At 35.1% G+C, this 14595-nt stretch overlaps 1 long non-coding RNA gene across 1 annotated transcript in view; it reads right to left on the bottom strand.

Moving 5' to 3' along the window:
* Positions 1 to 12125, bottom strand: part of LOC148540259 (uncharacterized) — a 31359-nt gene extending 19234 nt beyond the window's left edge. Inside the window, exon 1 of the long non-coding RNA XR_015869885.1 lies at positions 11974 to 12125. This is a non-coding gene — a long non-coding RNA (uncharacterized LOC148540259). The remainder of the gene's footprint in view (positions 1 to 11973) is intronic.
* Between the last annotated feature and the right edge of the window lie 2470 nt (positions 12126 to 14595).

Here is a 14595-nt window from a genome sequence, read left to right on the forward strand (position 1 = left end):
GCCCCACCTGCAGTGCAACGTGGTTTTACCAAGGTCTACAGTTAAGGCCCCCATACATACGTGATATATTGGGGCAATTCCCCAATACCCAAATGCTGGGGCATATGTAAAATTCAACATGTTGGACTTCCCTGATTTGCCGATCCTGACCAAAATTTGATCGGGATCAGCAAATCACAGATTTTAAAATTAACAATTTCACAGATTGCCCAACGGATCAGCGATGACCGCGATTGGCATTTCCGACCTGCGGATTGACGGTTCTGGTTGGAATCTGGAAAACGGCCAGTAGATGTATGGGACCCTTTACTTGCTCTTTTTTGCTTTGTTCCCAACTCAGAATCAGGCCCATAGTGTAAAAGCAAATAATTGTGTTTAAAAGGTGTTTTGTGGCTTAGTTGAAGTTGGGTTACTATGCAAAAGAATAAATAAAAATGTTAATAGTATAATATTAAAATTAATTGTGCATTTAATATTGTCACATATTCCTCCATACAAGGTGCAAAAAGGAACAACTAAGTAATTTGAGTTAGCTACATTCTGGCAGCCAAAAAAAGTACCAGGTCACCGTGGCACGAATACACCTCTTCTAACCAAGGTCACATTTTCATAGACTGTACATATTTACTAAGGAGGATTGTAAAATGCTTAATAAAGGTGTAATCTCTAGCATTAACTATGTAATGTATTCAATGCAGGGCCTGTCTTCATTAAGATGCGTATTCCTGAAATATAATAAGTTTTCCTAGCTAGCTGGACTCATATAGTATAGTTTAACCTTATTTATAGCTATTACTATTATTATCCATGTCCTGGTTCTGTATTGTATTGTTCTGTAAGTCGCTTGTCTACAACTTGTTTATGTACTTTCTAAGGCACTGCGGAACATTTGTGGCGCCATATAAATAAATGATAATAATAATAATTACCCTTTATTTATATATTTACTTTGTTTATGTGCACATTTGCTGTGAAGTATTTGTACAAATACTGTGATAAACATGTATACACACATTATTATATATTATAGTATTATATTACCTTTTTTCTCATTTAACCAAGAAACATAAGTGGACAAAATATATTTTATTTTGGTTCCTAAGAATTATTTTGTTATATGTATACATTGTTTTATTACACCATAACACAGATTTGTTACTATACTGTTTACATTTTTTATTATTTTAGATTGCATATTATATGCAATTAGAATTTTTTGTTTTTGAGCAACTTTAATATATATCCCTGGTCTCTCCTATATGTTTGCTTCGGTATTACTAGAACAATATCACCACCAAATTGCATTATGTTTTTTATTATATAGCACATTAAATTTGAATATACAATTACTTTCTAATGTAATGTACTGTACAGTAATGTATCTCATAAATCTTACACCAATATACATGTCTATCTAAAGCTGAGTACACACGGAAAGATTTTCTGTCCAACCATCCAACTATTTGATTGGTTGGAATGAAAATCTGGTAAGGTATGAAAGCAAATGACAATCAGCAATTTGCTCCCAAACGCCAGAAAATTGATAAAAACTGTTGTTTGAACAAATTGTTTAGATCAAACATTTAACAAACTTGTCTGACGACCATTTTCATCTGTTTTCTGGTATTTAGGAGCAAATTGCTGATCATCAGTTACTCCCATAAGTTACCAGATTTTCATTCCAACCAATCAACTAGTTGGATGGTTGGACAGAAAATCTTATGTGTGTATGCAGCATTATAGTTTTGGTAATTCCTAAACAACATTCTACTATTGTATCTCACCTTCTGTGCTTTAGATAACATTTATTTGTTTTGTTTTGTTGGGTTTTTCAGAACTTTTTTTTTAAGGGGTGAGGTATTTGTGTTTGGTGGTTTCAAGTTAAATAACAACTGTTTAAATGGTGTATTAGGACATGACATGATAGTTAATCAATGTCTGCATAAAATCTAATAGACTGTCTATATGAGAATAAATGATAAACACTGTTCTCTGCTTTTAGTGATATATAATGATAATTATGATTTTGATGATTATTAGTATTATTATGATCCTTTATTTGTATAAAGTTAAGATATATCAGATATCTCATTGTATGATGTATTTTATGTACACAAATAGCTCAGTTCAGGGCTATATGTGCCTCTAGATATAGGTTATGCGAACATTTAAAACAAAATATTTTACATGGCATTTTTTAGATGTGTGGGGATGATATTACTGGACCATGCATTACATGAATTGATTTATTACAGGGTGATGTAAGTTCATTTCTGTACAGTTTTCAACTTTCTGGCTCATAAAATGTGCATGATATCTTAACAAGAAGATCCCTTTGTTGATATTTACTTAATGGCAAACCAGTGAGGCTCTCATTAAAAGTGTCTGTCATTCTGTCATTCTCACTATTGGACCCCAATCGGCAAAGTTCAATCAGTCTCAGGGACGTGTGTGTAAATCTTGATGAAAGAAAGTACCAAAATATCCCACCATGTCACAGACTGGGAAAAGTTCACTGTGTGTAAAACGGAGTCGTAATATTAAGCCATAATGTTTTACTTGTACAGCTAACTGCAAATAAATGAGGCAGATAAGCACACTTTAGCCATTGGGGTTGGTGTGTCAGCAGTGATAAGAGTGGAGAAGTGAGCCAGTGGGGAAGTTACCCATAGCAACTAATCAACTTCTAACCTATGATTTTATTGAATGTAGTTGATAAATGCTACCTCGAAGCTGATTGGTTGCTATAGGGAACATTCTCCGCTGTTTTCACTGCTTGATACATTAACCTCATTATAGAAACCTATTTCAAAGCCAAACAGGGCACATTTTCTAAAGACTTTTTTGCTAAGCATGGCAGCAGGTTTTTCAGGCATATCAGGCTTACTCTTAATTATTGATTTTTTATGATTCACAAGTGAGGTTATTATATGTATAACCTGTGAAAATACCATATATAAACAGTGACAGACGGTGTAGTGGTTAGCATTTAGTCTACTTGAACGATTGATGTCATGGGTTAAATTCCCACCACGGCCCTACCTGTGCGGCGTTTGTATATTCTCCCTGTACTTGCGTGGGTTTCCTCCAGGTACTCCGGTTTCCTCCCACGCTCCAAAAATATACTGGTAGGTTAATTGGCTCCCAACACAAATTAACCTTAGTGTGTATGTGTGTGAGCATGTGGTAAGGAATGTAGATTGTAAGCTCCACTGGGGCAGGGACTAATGTGAATGGCCAAATATTCTCTTTAAAGCACTGCGGAAAATGTGTGCGCTATATAAATAACTGGTAATAAATAAATAAATATATGATGTCATTATTTCATTGGGCCTTAGGAAACGTTTTGTGTTATAAGAAATGATTCAGCATTAAATATATATATTTAAGAATATTAGATGTCACATGGAATTCCATGACCTGCATAACAATACTCAGCCTTTGCACGGTTATATGGTCACTCTACAGTTCCTTCTCAAATAATTTAAACCAGGGCATTATCCCAAACATAATGCCAACATCTTCAGCAGCACCGACTTCCAGTTAACTTTTGTTGATTGCACAATTTATGCATAAATTATTTGATGGGACAACTGATTGATTATATAGCAGCAAACATGAGTCTGACAAGCTGGTAATCATTGTACATATAAGAATATTGTTATTGAAGCCATTGGGATATAAGCAAAATAAGGCATAAAACATATAAAATGTTCAATAAAAAGGTACATGGTGATATATATATATATATATATATATACATATACACACACACATATATTAGTGTGTATATAGGATGAACAGTTACGATTACATACACATTGCAATGACTGAGTAATAGAGTGAGGATTATAAATTTTATTCACTGAGGACTTAAGTTCATAAAGTAAAACATTGTCCTACTTGAACATGTACAACATTGTTATTCTCTGTATATTTATATGGACAATTCAGCCTTTCCCTGGTAATCCTAGTATGTATTTATTTATTTATATTATTACCACGAACTTTTCTAAAATAAGATATCAGAAATTAGAAATCAATTTAGAATTTGCGATATCTACATTTATTAATTATTTTTCTGATTCCTAGAATCAACAAACAGAATAATATCAGGGCTTGTTTTCTATATCGGTATATCATAAACACTGCAGCATTGCTGGCAATTAACTTGCCCAAAATGAGAGGTTTATCTAAAGCTACATTCCGATGTATCATTAACAAACACAGGACACAAATCCCTGTAACATACCCAGTATTTGCCAGAGACTACATGAAACAATGCATTGGCTGGCTATATATGTACATATATGTCGCATATATGTGCATTTAGGAATATTGCGGTTTTTTCTTTTGCTGCTATTTGTGTGTGTACTACTTTGTTTTAATTAGAGCCCTAATTCCTTGCTGTGGAATAAGGACATCCTCATTCTGATGGGTTTTCTTTACACTTACATGAAACGGTGCTACTAGTATAATGCACAAATTAAAGTGCCTTTGAAGGAAAAAGAATGTCCAATACAGGCCAGTGATTGCAGCGAGGAGAGCAGGGCGAGATGTAATCTACAGGCCAGGTTGAGCAGTGATGTCAAACTCCAGTAAATGCTGATCGATGTCCTCTGGCAGACTCCGATCAGCATTTAGAAATATCGGGATAAGGAGCCCATTTATCCGGCATGTCTGGAAGTCCAGGAAATTATCTCTACAATAACATTATTACAAGATAGAGGGAATACGTGAAATAAAAGAAAACTAAAAATATAAAACCAGATAAGGTTACTTAAAAAGACCTTGCATGCCAAAGCCTAGTTTTACATAACATACTAGGTTGAAAAATAATATATATATATATTATATATATATATATATATATATATATATATATATATATATATATATATATATATATATATATATATATATGATTCACAACATTTCTAAGACATGTGAATATTTTTGCAATCTAATTGGATTGACTATTCATTTACTGCAGTTAAATATCTTTATAGTTTAGATATAAACTTAATACATAAAGCAATTTTTAATCTCCAGTATCTCATGGCAGCCAACACTCATTTTGTAAATGCAGGAACGGTCATCAATTCCTCGTTGCGCCGGGGGCTACAAGACCGCAGTCTACCAGCGTGCTGACTGAGACATGAATAATCAGCATGTCTTACATTATTTATAGGACATTATTACAATGACAGAGCTATGCTGTCTTATGTGTGACTGCTGGGATCAGTATCAGTCACATAAGTCCGAGCTCCTCTCAGATGAACAGTGTTCCTTTACACGGTGTGCAGGGGTAATGTTACCTTTGTGCTGATTGTCTGCATTATTATCATTAATATCTATTTCATCAGGATTATGCGCTAGGTGATGCATAGTTTTATCAGTGTTGCTATGTACTATATGAAATGATAATACTAGCAATTGTTAATAAAAAAAAAACGGTATTTTGAATTACATTTATTATTATTATTATTATTATTATTATTATTATTATCTTCAATAATTGTATAACTAGCATATTACACAGCATTTTACAGAAAATGTTGTCTCTGCCCTTACCAAATACTCTCTTTCTCTCTCTCATACATACAATAATGCTGAATGTGGGATTCTACGGACAGTTTATGAGAATTTTGGTCCAGAATCCTATTACCAGAATCACCTAATTTCGGCCTTGATAAGTGGGGTCCAATGTTTAATCAACTATAAATGATTCTAATTTGACTTTGCATCACAGGATACAATAGAAGAATCTCTTATGTGGAACTATAAACTACATCATGTCCTATCAGAGACTATTAAAAAGTTACTTTAAAATGCGAAATAATCTTGCACACCTTCCAAGCAACTTAATATTATACAGATCAAGGTAAACACATCTTATTATTTTAAGTGAATCAATCCGTGTAAATAATGATCGTCTCTAGGATACAACTGTTTATTTTTCTCATCGAAAGGGGTTAATTCTGTAATAATCCTGCTACCCCGCCTAAAAATGCCCTCACCCATACAAGAGGAATGTGTCTTTGTAGTGTAACGCAAATATAAGACAGATGGTGGCGCCAGAGTGCACTGTAAATGTCTTCCAGAGAGCTGCACATAATAATAAAAACACACCATATAATATGGGCAAGGGATGACTTCATTGTGCCCCCTTAGTGCAGACTCTGCAGAACTGCTATATATTCGGGTAGATGGGAATTACACACAACCATGAATTATTTCTATATTTTTATTTCCACGTGTCTCTTTTTTCTTAATCCCCTGGAGTGTTTATTAAATCGTGGTCATGATTAAGTCTCCTGCTGATCTTTTATTCGAATTTATATTAACTGCTAGTAAATTATTACAAACTCTTAACAGGAGAATAGTGCACTTGCTCACAGTGATGATCCTATTACACGAGCTGGGAAACAAATAAGAAACCTTTTGTGAAGGGCACTGTTCTCTCTATTATGTCCTGAAATTAATCTTTGTTACAGTGGTCTCAGAATCCTTTTTAGATGTCACCCTGCAGCCTTGCTTTGGGTTATGATATGTACAGAAGATCAGATTAGAATCTCTGGGAAGGGACTGCTGTATATGGCCTGAGCCAAGGCAAGTGGTAGATATAAGATCTATGGTTTTCTGTATATTTTACACATTTTGTTCTGGTCTGAGGGGGATTCTTGTCGTGTGTAATCCCCTCCTGTTCTATGATATCTCCACTATTGGGATATGTGGTTCCCTGGCTATGAAATTAGGAGCTAAGTAGTTTGTTCTTCTACAGGAGCTGTGATGGAGTCGGCTATCTGCGGCAGAAGTGAGACCAATTCCAGAATGGAGCATAGTTCTGACGCCTGGACGTTTCTGTAATTGCTCCTCTTCTGCTCTCATCAATTGTTTAGATACATTGTAAAATTAGACTAATCATTATATTCGATTAGCATTATATAGTGGATTGCGTCAAATCAATTACATTCATTTTCTAATGGATACTGTAACCAGAAAAATCTGTATTTTATAATCTCTAGAACTGGCATTTATAGATAGCAGCGTGGATGTGTTGCAGAACCAGCTGCGGAGCTACTGTAGCTTCGGGTTTCCTGGAGCAGCCTGGATCCTTGCGTGGATAATGGATCTAGCTACTATTCGGGCTGACACAGCTGGTTCACTGCCAAACTGTTCCGCAGAATAAGGGCAAAAGATAAAAATAGCAACATTAATGATGTCTAATAGGACCCCCATATCTGGGTGCAACTGAGATTTCCACAATCCACCAAACTGGAAATGATACATAATGCTGAATCGCCTCATCTTTATATCATAAGATGAATATAGCATTGCATAGTTGCTTTCTATGTGATAAGACTCTACAATATCTATACCGTTGTGCAATCCTGAAGTGTATGATGGATGATGCTGTAAGATTCTGTAACATTAGCCATAGAAAATATGCTGACCACAAATATTTGTTGTTATAAAATCGCTGATTTTGATCCACTCGGCTATGTAAATAACAGTTTATATTTACATTTGAATAAACTGAAAATTCAAAAGAATCATTTAGATATTACATCACATAGAATTCATATGATACTGTTTATTATTCTCCATCAATGTTCCGAACCATACCAAGAATAATATACCTCTAAACTAACCTATCAAATCTTCAGTCTAATAAGAGTCCGAATTATTTGTGCTGTCCTATAATATTATAGTCAGATAAAACTGGCGCCCCTACTGTAAACATTGTTTATATCTATATATATATATATATATATATATATATATATATATATATATAATCAATCTCAATCAACAAGTTTTACAAAATTGTAAAATTATTCAGATAAACTCTCATGGATATAAGATAGGCAATGGCAATTGTAGCAGGGATGGACCCATCAATATAATATACTGTGTGGTACAGATCTAGTTGATCTAGTTAGTTTTATCAGCATTGTACAGTAAACTTGCTGATTTGCTTTATTGGTAAATTATGGAAAAAAAATAAACAAGTCTGCTCACTATGATGTATGAGTATATATCGGGACAAAACGGTAGTAATAATAGGTGATGTGAAATACCTTCAAATACTGCAGGTACCCTACAGAGTCCCAGGAAGATGTAAGATTAGCAATAATGTACAGAATCCTCGCCTGTACACAAGCCTCTTTAGTATACCATATCAGGCATGATAACCATTTCACTGCCAAAATAAGTGATTTGTTGCGATACAATAATTAATGATTAGTATATATATATATATATATATATATATATATATATATATATGTGTGTGTTAAAAACTACCAATTTTCTCTCAAGTTTGAATCTATCTATCTATCTATCTATCTATCTATCTATCTATCTATCTATCATCTATCCAATAGAACTGATAGATATGATGATAGATAGATAGATAGATAGATAGATAGATAGATAGATAGATAGATAGATAGATAGATAGACCATTGTTGAATACAATCAATTCATAATTGTTAATATTATTACAAATAGAGTCGCGTTTTTTAAAATAATCTAAATATAACTTGTAGCCGAAATTTACAGAGAAGGTTATACGGATTTATACTAATATTAATTGCATATGTCTTATGTACAGTTAATGGCATGAGAAAGAATAATCATTGTGTGTAAACAATTATATAGTTTGGGAAATATGAATATGTTATCGAACGCGTCCTATTTATTACATTTAAAATTGTGTCAAACAAAATTTCAAGATATCGCAGGGATTCAATAATTGTGCAATATCTTATCCAGGCACTTACGCAGTAATGAGCCAATCACACGCCATCTCTTTGCACTAATATTTAATGATCAGTAAAACACCTTACCTTTTGGTTAGCATATGGTATAATATATATATATATCTATATATATATATATACACTTTGTTTTGTGAGCCCGCCGTCGCAGTTATTCTCGCTATTTATAGCGGTGAGTTGCTGGGGTTGGATTTGGGAATAGAACATTTCATTATGATAAAGGGGATAATCTCTGCAATAGTCATTGTCCATGTTTTATTATGTGGAAACAACGTTCTAGTCCTATTATGGAAGGTGCTAAAATATATTTATTGTATTAGATTGATAGATTAGGAACAGTGTATCTCTCTCAGTAATGTAAATCTGCTGCTAGTTGATGAATCCACAAGCTTGTCTGAATTCTGGCCATTTGTCTCCCATGCTATATATATGTACATAAGAGAGCAGCCCAGGACTCAGGATCTCCAGTGTTACTATGGCACACAATTCATCACACACGTGCTAAAATATCTCCTTTATTTTCTACTTCACGGATGATACAAAATTATTTTAATTGAGTCAGAGGTCACCAAATGTCAGTCCAAAGCGTTTAGCAAAAATAACAGCCCATTATAGCCATTACATGGAGCCAGGATGCCTGATTTAAATGTTTCATATTAAACGGTGTATCTTGGTAATATCTTGTATTATTTTTAAGTGTGTAGAATAGATATTAGCTGCTGTAGAGATGCATTAACTACATTACATCACACACAAATGTAATTTGCATGTAGCACACTATTATCCAATTCTGATCCCCCATTCAAAGCTGGTGTTCCTAAATAGATTTCTATTCCCAGATACCATATATTAGCTATATAAACCAGACTTAACTGTTTCTTTAGCTATTGTATGCTTACACTTGTAGTTCCACAATAGCTGGAGTTAAACAAAACAATTGTAAAGCAGTTATGATGAAGTTTAACAGTAATTTTCTTGTTAATCTTACAGCAAGCAGCTGAGCAAAAATATAAATGTTATACCCACTCAGCTGTGTGCAATATATGTGAAATTAACGATCAGACTAATTTTGATTCATTGTGATACTCTGTGATACACCGTGATACTCTGTGATACACTGTGATACTCTGTGATACTCTGTGATACTCTGTGATACACCGTGATACTCTGTGATACTCTGTGATACACCGTGATACTCTGTGATACTCTGTGATACACTGTGATACTCTGTGATACACTGTGATACTCTGTGATACTCTGTGATACACCGTGATACTCTGTGATACTCTGTGATACTCTGTGATACACCGTGATACTCTGTGATACACTGTGATAATCTGCTATGCGGCCACTAGTTGGAATATTTTCAATCCTCTGTTCAGTGGTTGACATTTATTAACCATATATTCAAATATTCCAGCGTAAATGCCAACTAAAAATTTTCAAACCTCTTACGTTTCAATTTCGTTTATTCTGTCCTTCACATTAACGAGTTTTCTGTGCTCCATATACATCTACAGGATAATATGGTAAACTTGCTATATACGATGTTAATATTGAAAGGTTTTCTTGACTCTAAAGTTCTAATAAATAAATAAATTACATATATATACATATATATATATATATATATATATATATATATATATGTACAAATATATATGTGTGTGTATATATATATATATATATATACACATACATATGTATACATGCATTCACACACACACACACACACACATATATATATATATATATATATATATATACATGTATACATGCATTCACACACACACACATATACATATATATATATATATATATATATGCATTCACACAGATATATATATATATATATATTCACACATACATTTGGTTGGTCACTTTGTCACGCGACAATGAATGCCAACGAAAGAAAGGATGAAATAAAAGTGTACAGTGACAGCACAGAATATGGGTAGTTATATACCCATATTCTGGTGCCCAGCAAGCCTGCCTCACCTATCTAGTAAATGGTGCAGGGTACAGAGTGCAGGGACCCTGCCTGCGACAATCAGACCACTGCCACTTGGGAGGTCTGTGCTCAGAGCATCCACTCTAACAGCTCCCCGCAGGAGGCTTTCTGGAGCTCACAGGGTCATAATTATGCCTCTGATAGAGGCTGCCATTTCATTTAACTAAGCTGAAAAAAATAAATAAGAAATGGTCGAGTTCTTTGTGTGGGTTAGGTCCTGAGACAAAACAGATTTTTTAAATTAGGATTCAGGCGTCCATGAGTGGAGCAGGAGAAGGCGATTTAAAAGTCATATACTTTATGTGAGTCAAATGGCTGGAAAATGCGGCTCCTTATCCTACAATGTGAATGTTACGATGCATGGGATTCACACTATTATTAGAGATGGGAGATGACCCAGAAGAGCAGGCAGCGCTCTCACCTGTGGGCGCAGAGCACAAAGGCGGATGTCTTGCACTGATTCTGCAACGCTGGATGGGTTTGATCCAATCGTTGGCTCAGTGAATTCTCGCATTAAGGGAAGGGGTATTACGTGGTTTCTTTTCAAAACAAAAATCTAGTGTAAGAAGGAAATGTGCATTGATGTGTTTTGTAAAGCTGCAGAACATCATGCCTCAGCTAAAGACAGCTCCCTATTATAGGTGTACGTTTGTGTGCATGTGTAATATACTGGTGGAGAGCACGCACAGATATATATGTATTAATGCTTGTCTATGTTGTGCCTATATATATATATATATATATATATGTGTGTGTGTGTGTGTGTGTGTGTGTGTGTGTGTGTGTGTGTGTGTGTGTGTGTTTGTCTGTGCAGATAATACATACACACATATATGTTAACATTCCTACATACATTTTAGCTGTGTGCTCCCTTAAAAATAACGTTTACATGTATACTGTGCATTATATATTCGATGACCTTTATAGCTCAGGTCTGTATATATAAACATATTTTCGAATAAACAAAATAATAAAAAGTGCATCTAGAAGTCTTAGCTGCGTATATTAGTTTGATTATTGAGCTAGAATGTACATATAAACATTTCCTTACTGTAGAATACTATCCGCTTTCTGGAAACACTTTAGGACTGAGATAACCCAGATATAGTACATGGTTTCACTGCAATAGATACATGCAAATATTGTCAGAATGAGCAGAGAGTAGAGGTGACTTACCAGGTGCCTTGTTGTTCTCCGACCACAGTGAGGACATCAGACAGTGGGTGACTGCCCCTTGTGCTATTACTGAGAGTCGTACGTTTAGTAAATACCTTTATTATGGACGCCCGAGACTTGGAGAAGAATACAACCTGATAAGTGATCCGCTATCCCCATTGTGCTGTAGTGACCAGGAGCATCTAGAGAAGCTTTTTGAAGACGTTTAGAAGGGAGGCAAAGAGTTTTCTGCTGAGAAACTCAATCTCACATACAGTAGCTGTTCCATCTGGGTTCTGTCACTCCTGACAGCACCACAGGGCACAGACAGGATCTTCAACACAACACTATGCGCAGCTCCAGCAAGCATACCCTGTTTAATCGCACAGCCTGCTACATCACACATACACCACTCACAACAGTATACTTCCAGAAATAAATATATACCCCTCTGGAATTTAGGGTAAGGGGTGTTAAAAGCACAGACAGCTCGTCCAAATATTGATACATTTAATTTACATAGGTGAACGCCTCTGCACGTAAAATTAGAATTTAGTGTATGGTACAATTTTATTTTTCATCTTATTTTTTGTCTTGTGTTTGTCATCTGCATCTTTTTAATTATACAGGTTATAAATTCGATAAGAAACTTTCTATTTGCAACCACGATAGTAATAATCCTGCTTGTTTAAAATTGGGGCTTCTCACACACTCCATAAATCTGTTGGTATTGTTAAGTAGTTGAAAATGGGATTATAATACTCTGCACTGGGGTGTATTGGAGCGAGTTCAGTGCTATACAGCTCCCCAGTGTTCTGTTTATCTGCACTGATTATGTGGAGGGATGAAATGTATTCCTTGGGATGAAGATCTACCTCATATTGCTTGTCAGAGAGGAATGCACATTGCTATAGGTCGGACAGACATGCTATTTTCTAATATTATTATAATTATGTGGTATAGAATTAAGATACACCCCATATTGCATTTAATAGTCCGTTTAAAATGCACATGTATGGGTTAAATGGGACTCAGTGCCGTATGACTCTAGATTCCTGCTGTGTATATCCCTAGCATCTATAGTAAATATAATATTGAAGCTAGTATTTTTCTAAGCTTTGGATACCGGCTGATGACTTCAGCGGATACATATAAATTATTGAATGTTAGTTGTTATATATATATATATATATATATATATATATATATATAATTATAAGGTTTAAAGCAAATTGATTGAGGAATTTAAACTTATACAGCTTTGGCAACAATAAAAAAAGAAGAAATGGAGAAAATGTTTCCAAAGAAGTATACTTCTGATGGATTACTGTTGCTTATGTTCTTATCTGTAGGATTGGTATAAAATAAACATTAACTTTTCTTCCATGTGTTTTCTAATCCTTTGGGCTGACGAACAGACATTTTAGTATATGAACACTATAGCAGAGATCTCGAAATAGAAGACATATATTGCTATGAAGACATGCTCGTACTCGCTGTACCACAACAGCTAGAGAGTGATAGGTTGCCATAACATGGGTTATAGCATTATAGTTGTAGCGGGTGCAAACTGTGAGGGCTAACCTTGGGCCATACAGCCATGAGACGGCCAGGATGTCATCTGTCATATTACAGTTGCCATGTATTTATAATTATACTCTCTTCCAGTGACGTGATTGGAGGGGGTACCTTTGTAGCTCCAGTCTTAAGAACACTGAATAACCTGCAAAGTAGAGCAGGTGCAGGGAGCTCTATTGCAGGCTGGGAGTAGTCACATCCCCTACTTTCTATTTATCACCGGCTTTACTTCGCATTTCAAGCATAATTACCAGCTGAATCAGTTTTGTGATGATTAGAAACACATCTTCCCTAAACAGGAATTATCATAAAAGTTTCACTTTATTTAATAGTTTGCTGTTGGCCATTATAACGCCGCATGTTTACCTTGGATTTCAGCCACCCATTGAAATATATAAGGAGCCGGGTTATGGCTGCAAGATACAAGTTTGGCTGTTTATTTTCAGTACCGAAAGGAATGATGTATTCCCCTAGGGGAGGAGGGGGGGGAGCGCTGGATGTCAGGACAAGGAAAATGTATATATGTTGGCTGGAAACCTGTGAAAGCAAATTCCAATCGGCTAGAAAAAAAAAATAAAACAAAATAAAACAACAACAAAAAATATCTTGTTGAATATGGTGCGACAGCATCCGCATTCCTGCTGGGGGAATAGGCTGGAGATGGGGCTGAAGCGCAGGGAGCTGATTACACACAACTCAAGAGCAGGATGGCTCCGGCCCGTCTGATCTGACGTCAGCAGCACAGATACAGGCAGCACACAGGGGGGAGGGATTTGGCCTCTAATCTCTCCCAGATGTCAGAAATAGCACATGTAAGAACTTATATATTGCCCAGGAATGATCTTTTTTTTTTTTTTGGTAATCAGAACTACACGACCTACTCATCAAAGCAAAATAAGCCCCTGGAAATATGAGGGAAAGTATTTCATAATAAGGAAAAACATATGATGAGTAAAAAGGAAGAGATGCCAGAGTTAATTTATTGATATCTCTTTAGTAGGTCACAGTTAGTTTGTGTTAAGCAGCTAAATGGTTGCTGGAGCATGTGTCTGTTTTACACATTTG

This window comes from Taudactylus pleione, unplaced genomic scaffold (genome assembly GCF_031769625.1).
Source record: "Taudactylus pleione unplaced genomic scaffold, aTauple2 ptg000021l, whole genome shotgun sequence".
Taxonomy (NCBI): Eukaryota; Metazoa; Chordata; class Amphibia; order Anura; family Myobatrachidae; genus Taudactylus; species Taudactylus pleione.